We start from the raw sequence: 7,227 nt of genomic DNA, 5'->3' as shown, positions 1-7,227 counted from the left end.
TATACTCTATCCCTTGAATTCTATCTAAGCATGTTGTAATTTTGTGTTGTGCATGACCTGTTAGTTTCTGTTCTTGTACTGTAATTGTTTATGTTCAATTTGAATGGAATTTGGAACAATCCTTCTGCTGCTCATGGAAATCCTCATGTATGATTTCCTTTAATGGGTATCAAAGCCAGGTTGTTCTGATATTCCAAATACCATTTCTGTTTTGAACTTCTTTTACAGTCGTGGTGGGTTTTAAGGTTTTTGCATTGCGTTTAAGAGTTAAATGCATTTGTGGATGGATGTTGATGAATGTTTACGGATTAATTGCCTCTGTTTAAAGCTTTCTTTAAGATTACAAAGTGTTAATTTGTAAGGGCCCCTACGTTTTTAGGCATAATTAACAAGCAATCGAGTTTGTAATTCAAAGTGTTTTGAGTTTTTTGAATTGTTCATGATGTAGTTTCGAAGCATAGAGATGCGATTCTCATCGAGGAAGAAGACCAACGATTTGTCGTATCGTGTAGCCTAAGGTAAACGATCATTGAGATTTGGCTAAACGGTCGTGTAGAAAAATTCTACACGATCGTGTAGTATTTACTAAACGATGGGGTAAAGTGTTTACTCTATCGCGTAGCGTTGGTTGCTCGATCGCATGGATGCTGGAGGTAAATGATCACGTAAAGAATTTGATGCTCATCGTTTAATAAAAGGCGCGCGCACTAAACAATCATGTAGTTAGCATGCTTCATTGCATAGTCACTGACTACACAATCATGTGGTATACGATAACTTAATGTTTTCTCAGCCATCGTTTAGATGATTGTGCTTCACCGCATCATTGTCGTTTAGATGATTGCTTAAGGCTTGCGTTGCACGATGCGCACTACACGATCGCGTGACCTCATGCTTCATCGCATAGTCAAGGTACACGATCGTATAGTTCAAGAAGCGTTGGTAAACGATTGAGTAAGAGTTTACTCTTTCATGTAGGCGATCACAAGGATTTGGTACATGATCGAGGAGACTCGTTTCTTTGCCCAGGCGGTTCAAGACCCGATTCGCCTGTTTGAACCAGAGACTCTTTGCTATTTGTAATTTTAGCTTTGGTTTTAAGGATTTGAGGCTAACTATCTCAGTTCATCAGCTTTTGTTTAATGTACATGTGATGTATGTTGTTTATATGCCATAGTGTATGACATATAGATTTAAAACCCACCTTAGGTTATGCATTTTATTCATGCATCATATATAATAAGTGTTATAATATGACATGATGAAATTACAAGAAAGCATGCACATGCATCATGAAATATAAGAGTTATATTTATGCATACAATAAGCATTTTCATGCATCATCTTTATATTATAAGAGTTATAGTATAAGGGTGTATGGAAGTGTTCGTTGCTATCGTGATTCGAGCTAGGAGTGTATTATATAAAATAATTTGGAAAAATAAGTTGAAGTATGAATGATGCACTGATGCTTTGATGCGTTGATGTATTCGTAACGCATTGATGCGTTAGAGATGTGCAACAGAACACATGACACTCCTCTATTGATGTTCAAGTTTTCCTAAATCAGACCCAAGTATAAATCCAATATAGGTTCCTAGTAAGTCTAGGGTCGAACTCAGGGATTCAGATTAAGCTAACGCAGACCTTGCATTGTAACTGTTGTAAGGATATCCTAAATGTATGGAGAAATATGTTATGTACACTAAGGTGTTGTATGTGTGCAAGAAGATACAAAAGGGTTGAGTAGAGAATGATGGGTCATGTGAAAATGGATTTTGATGCGAGTGGTATCCATTGATCTAAGTTGAATGTACACGAACTAGAATGTGATATGAATGAGATGGCTTGCTTATCTTTGTTTATGCATTAGACTCTTATTCGATACTTCTCAATGCGAATAACATACAAAGCCTATCTCTAAGATGCATGCGTCAAACACAGGATGCAGTAAAACACTAGTAGGTCTATCTCTAGATGTACTATGCATTCTAACTTGATGTTGGCTTATTTATTCTCTCGAATAGTCTAAGCTAAAGATGCTTTTACCAATTTTAGTTGGCTTAAGCGTTTGAAATGGAATTTTGTATGAAGTATAGATGCATCCAACATAAACAAGAAATAAACAATGGCAAAGTGTGATAGATCAATATGTGAATTTATAAAGAAGCAGATTGTCTTTACAAAAGCAATACTTAATCAGATGAAAGGATGAAAGCGATAAATAAGATGAAAGGAAATGAGTCAAGCCGCAGAGTACAATCTCTTGTATCTCTTTGGCTCAATACTAGTTGTGTACAATCACTTGTATAAGAATTGGACGATGTGTCTCTCTCAAGCTCGGCTTCCTCCGCTCCTTGATCGGTGGTGGTGGTGGTTCTCTTCCCTTCTGCTCTTCTTGGCACCATAGCACAGCTCTAAAGATCTGAAACTACGACTAAGCTAATACTAAGAGTGAGAACTTGAAATTTTCTGAACTTCGAACTCTAGAGGGATTTCTTCTATTTATAGGCGTTGGTCTTCTCCAGCTTGATGATGGGCAGCTTTAAAGTCCATGCCCTGGTCAACCGCCTGACACTCAGATGCTTTTCAGACACTGCCTGCTGCAGATGCCCCATGCTTACAAGTGGTGATTTGACACAAACAGCCTGAATCAATGAATCTTCTTTGCATTGAATCCTTCTGACACATGACCCATGCATTAGACCTTGCCTGTGACACTTCTTAATCATGTGTTAGCCTCTTGTTGAAATCCTGCAATATAATGTGTTAATGCCGCAGTACTTTAGTAATAAACATTCTTTTGCATGAGTTTGCTAATGTTTGAGTAATTCCATACGTTTCTTCTAAAAATAAGGAGAATATATCATTAAAAACCTTAATTGTTCCAACTTAAGAGCCACAATAACTTGTATTTCTACAAGTTATCAGGAAGCAATGCTTGGTTCATTGCTTAGTTGTATAAGTGTTATATAAAAGTAGGAATGAATGAACAATGCATGGAGCATGACACTTAGGCTAATTTATAAGCATTATGAATGCCTTGTTGTGTAGCTTCGCATTATGTTGGTTTTGGTTGTTTTCGTTTATAAGCATTATAATGGAAATTAGAACTAAAATCAATAAGAAAGAGTTACATGCGAACTTAGGCAAACTCATGTTTTAAAAGGGTTTTAAAATTGGATTGAGATAGACCTAAGTTTAAGATTCTAATGAGATTAGATACCTAAGTTTAATCTTTTAAATCGGTTTAATAGAATTAAGTTGATTGGGATAAAAGATTAAATTTATATTAAATCTATCTATAAGGGACTTTTGTTTAAGGTGGGTTCTGTCTAGGATGGGATACTTAAGCTGACTGAAATGGAACACTCTTACCTGGGAACCTACCTAGAAAGGTGAATTAGATATATTTTCTGCAAGCATGCGACATTTGATCAAAGACTTTGTTAAAGAGTTTAATGAATGATGATCAAAAGTTGTTCAATTTTCCAAAGTAAATGTTACTTTTAGGCAAACCTAAAAAGTCACTTAGTTAAAATATTTAGTTGTGTTTTTTCTAAGTAAACTAAACCCTAGTTTATAAAATATGTAGTGGGAGGAAGAGATATATATGATATGTCAATGATTCCACTCACGTTTCTCCCTGAATGTTCACGTCGTGAGATTCATGCTTGGCCTTCAAGTGGTGCCCTGGGAGCATCTCCCTTCGGAATGGTGTTTGCATGAGCCAATATCAAGGTGGACGGAAAGAGTGTTTATAGTAAGTGGGTGAAGGGTGTGTATCAACACGTCCTACGGTCTCCTTCATTGGTTCGCACCGTGAGATCTTCTTGCACTCCCTCGTGGCGCGCCTGGAGTGTCCCCCTTCGGATTAGGTTTTGTGCAGTTGGTCAATATCAAGGTAAACTCTAGAAATGGATATGGTCACTTTAGTTTTTGCCCCAATCGGATTTTTTCCCTTCGGATTGGCTGCTTGGGGCGGAACTCTAGAGCCTAAAATGACGGGTCACACTTACAAGAAATTGTTAAACAAGTTAATGATTTCTTGACTAAATCAATGATGGCTAGTCGTTATAGGAGCAAGAGTTGTTCTGGTATTAATGACTAGTTGAGAATGTCTCAATTCAAAGGAGGGATAAATTGACTTCCCTTCGGTGGCTTTTCTCCTAAACCTTTGAAGCGTCATTGCGAAACTAGATGGCACACGGGGTTCATTTCAGTTTTGCTAAACCGTATTGCATGTTGTTTTTTCAACGAGTATTTGTTAAAACCTAATGTAGGTCAATGTGTTTGTTTTTCAGCGACATGAATGTTTTTTCATTAAATACCTCTAGTTTGACCAATTACATACAGTGGAAAGAGTTCATTAAAGCATATTTCGTGGTAAATGACCTCGAGTTTGTCATGGTTAAGGAGTGTGCTCAACTCCCGACCCTTGATGCACAACGAAATGTTCGTAATGTATATGAGGTATGGATGAAGGTTAATTCATTGACCCGACTTCACATTTTGGCTAGCATACCAGATGTTTTGGCCAAAAAGGTTGAGAACATGGTCATTGCATGTGACATCATGGACTCGTTGCAAGAATTGTTTGAACGTCAATTCTTACTTTTTGAGCACAAAGGGATAGATGACAAAGAAACCAGTAGTGTCAGTTCCCAAGATAACCTCCAGTTAGAGAAAGCAAGTGTTGCTAACTTTGATGAAGTTCATCAACGAGAAGTATTATCTGAAATTAAACTTAGAGCTTATTTAGGTTCTGATACAGATCCCACTACTCTTCAAAAGAGGAGGAAGTCTAAAGGTGTTATTGAATAAATCTATTGCTTGAAAAGAAATCCAATAAACCTAAAAGTCCCTTGACTATTAGATGAGTACTTGAACTTTATGTGGAGACATAAAGGTGGATCAGATTCTAGTAAATAGTCAAAATGATCTATAGTACATGGATAAGGTTGGGTACGTTATTCTGGTAACACTATTGGATACGGCCTGCTCTGTAGTTGTTACAAGGAGTTGTAAAGTGCTACAAACGAAGTGATCCTAATTCGTTCATGTTGGACATGAGGAGTGAGGGTGTCCTTGTGCAAAAGAGTTTGTACAAGATCGGACCATGAATAGTCACTTCTACTTTATAACGTTGTTTTAACTATTTAAGACTGACTATTTCAAAGCAATGACCTAGGTAACTTGACCTTAATCCTGAGCTAACTATGAACTCCTAGTTATCTAGGATTGCCCTTAATTTGCATAGGTGAGGGGTTGGCTCAACAGCATCGGCTCAATATGACTGCCATTTTAGGGGTAAGACTAGATAGATATGCGGGACATAGGGTGCAAGAGGGAATTCACTCCTTCCCGCTTTAGGGATAGTAGAGAGGTTGTTCCCTTAAGTGCTGATTCTAAGGCTGAACAAGGGATCTCGCCCTCTCATTTGGTATGAGAGAGACTCGGTTTGTGATTGATCACAAAACAATTGTTCACTAGAGGATCAGTGGGACTTAAGGAACAAAAGGTAATTTCAGGGGTAAACAGAGATTTGACCCAGCCGTTATTGTGAACAACCTGTGAAGGGTTAACTTACTATCATTGTTATATCAAATGGACATAATATATCTACAATGGGGGAGTTAACTATGGGTTTTAGTGGAGTGGCCATTAGTTAATAAATGGAGGTTGGATCGGTCTAATTGAGTTTGGCCAATTAATCTCGGATCTTGGAGTCCATGATCTGTAGGTCCATGCGGTCCCCTACTAGTCGAAAATGGATTAGCTCTAGAGTAGTGTGATAAGTTAATTTGAGACGTTCAAATTAGAATCAAATGGAATTGGAGAAAATATATTTAAATATGATTTAAATAGAGAATGAATTTGTGTAAAAATTAATTTAATATTGGATATTAAATTAATTATTAGAATTATTTAATTGTTGAATAATTATTTATTAATTTTATTAGAAAAATTAATTTGTAAAATTAATAAATTTTTATTTTAGAAATAAAATATGATTTTAAAATCAAAATGAATTTTTGGAAATTGAAAAATCACACAAACGTGAAAATGGGTTTTTCAAGTCATCTTCAAAGTAGCTTACAAGGAACCCACCTTCTTCTTTGGTTTACTCCAAGCATGAGCTGCATCCCATGCAGCACATCTCTTTGCATGATAGTTTGCAATATATTGAAGAGATTGGAGTGAAGAAATAGAGGGTGAATCGACTAAATTTTTGTTGAAAAATTCGAATGAAGAAGGTGTTCTTCAATGGGTTGGTTCAATGAGCTTTCTCCATATTCCCTTTGATTCCAGCTTATTTTGAGTCCCACAACTCAATCTAGAGCACCAAGAGGGTAGTAGGGAAGATCTTGTGGTGGTCTACACAAGGATTCAGAGGATTTTGCAGTTGGAAATGGAGATTTCGTTGGTTCGGCCAAGGTATGTTCTTGAAACCCATTATACTCTGTTTTAGCATGTTTCTTTTCAACCAAAATTAATGAATTAGAATGCTTATGGATCCTAATTTCTTCTACTGCGTGATGGTGTCGATCCAACATGAAACATTAGATTTGACAGTGCGGTCAAATCGTTTGGCTTTGATCAGAATGTTGATAAGCCTTGTGTTTACAAGAAAATCATCAACAGCTCGGTAGCTTTCCTGGTACTGTATGTGAATGATATTCTACTCATTAGGAATGATGTAGGTTTTCTGACTTACATTAAGAAGTGGCTAGCCGCCCAAATCCAAATGAAAGATTTGGGAGAGGCATAGTATGTTCTAAGGATCCAAATCATTCGGGATCATAAGAACAAGAGGTTAGCCTTGTCTCAGGCATCGTATATTGATCAAATGTTAGTCAGGTACAGGATGCAGGATTCCAAGAGGGGTTTATTACCCTTCAGGCATGGAGTTGTTTTGTCTAAGGATCAATGTCCTAAGACACCTTAAGAGGTTGAGAAGATGAGATGGATTCCCATGCTTCAGTTATTTGAAGCTTAATGTATGCAATGTTATGTACTAGACCTGACATTTGCTATGCAATAGGGATTGTTAGTCATTATCAGTCCAATCCAGGATTAGACATTAGACAGCAGTCAAGACGATCCTCAAGTATCTTCGGAGAACGACGGACTACAGGCTCGTGTATAGAGATAAGGATTTGATCCTTACAAGATACACAGATTCTGACTTTCAGGCTGATAGAGATTCTTGGAAATCGACATCAG

This window comes from Benincasa hispida, chromosome 12 (genome assembly GCF_009727055.1).
Source record: "Benincasa hispida cultivar B227 chromosome 12, ASM972705v1, whole genome shotgun sequence".
NCBI lineage: Eukaryota > Viridiplantae > Streptophyta > Magnoliopsida > Cucurbitales > Cucurbitaceae > Benincasa > Benincasa hispida.
The sequence above is the reverse complement of the archived record's forward strand: the minus strand, read 5'-3'. Positions refer to the sequence as shown.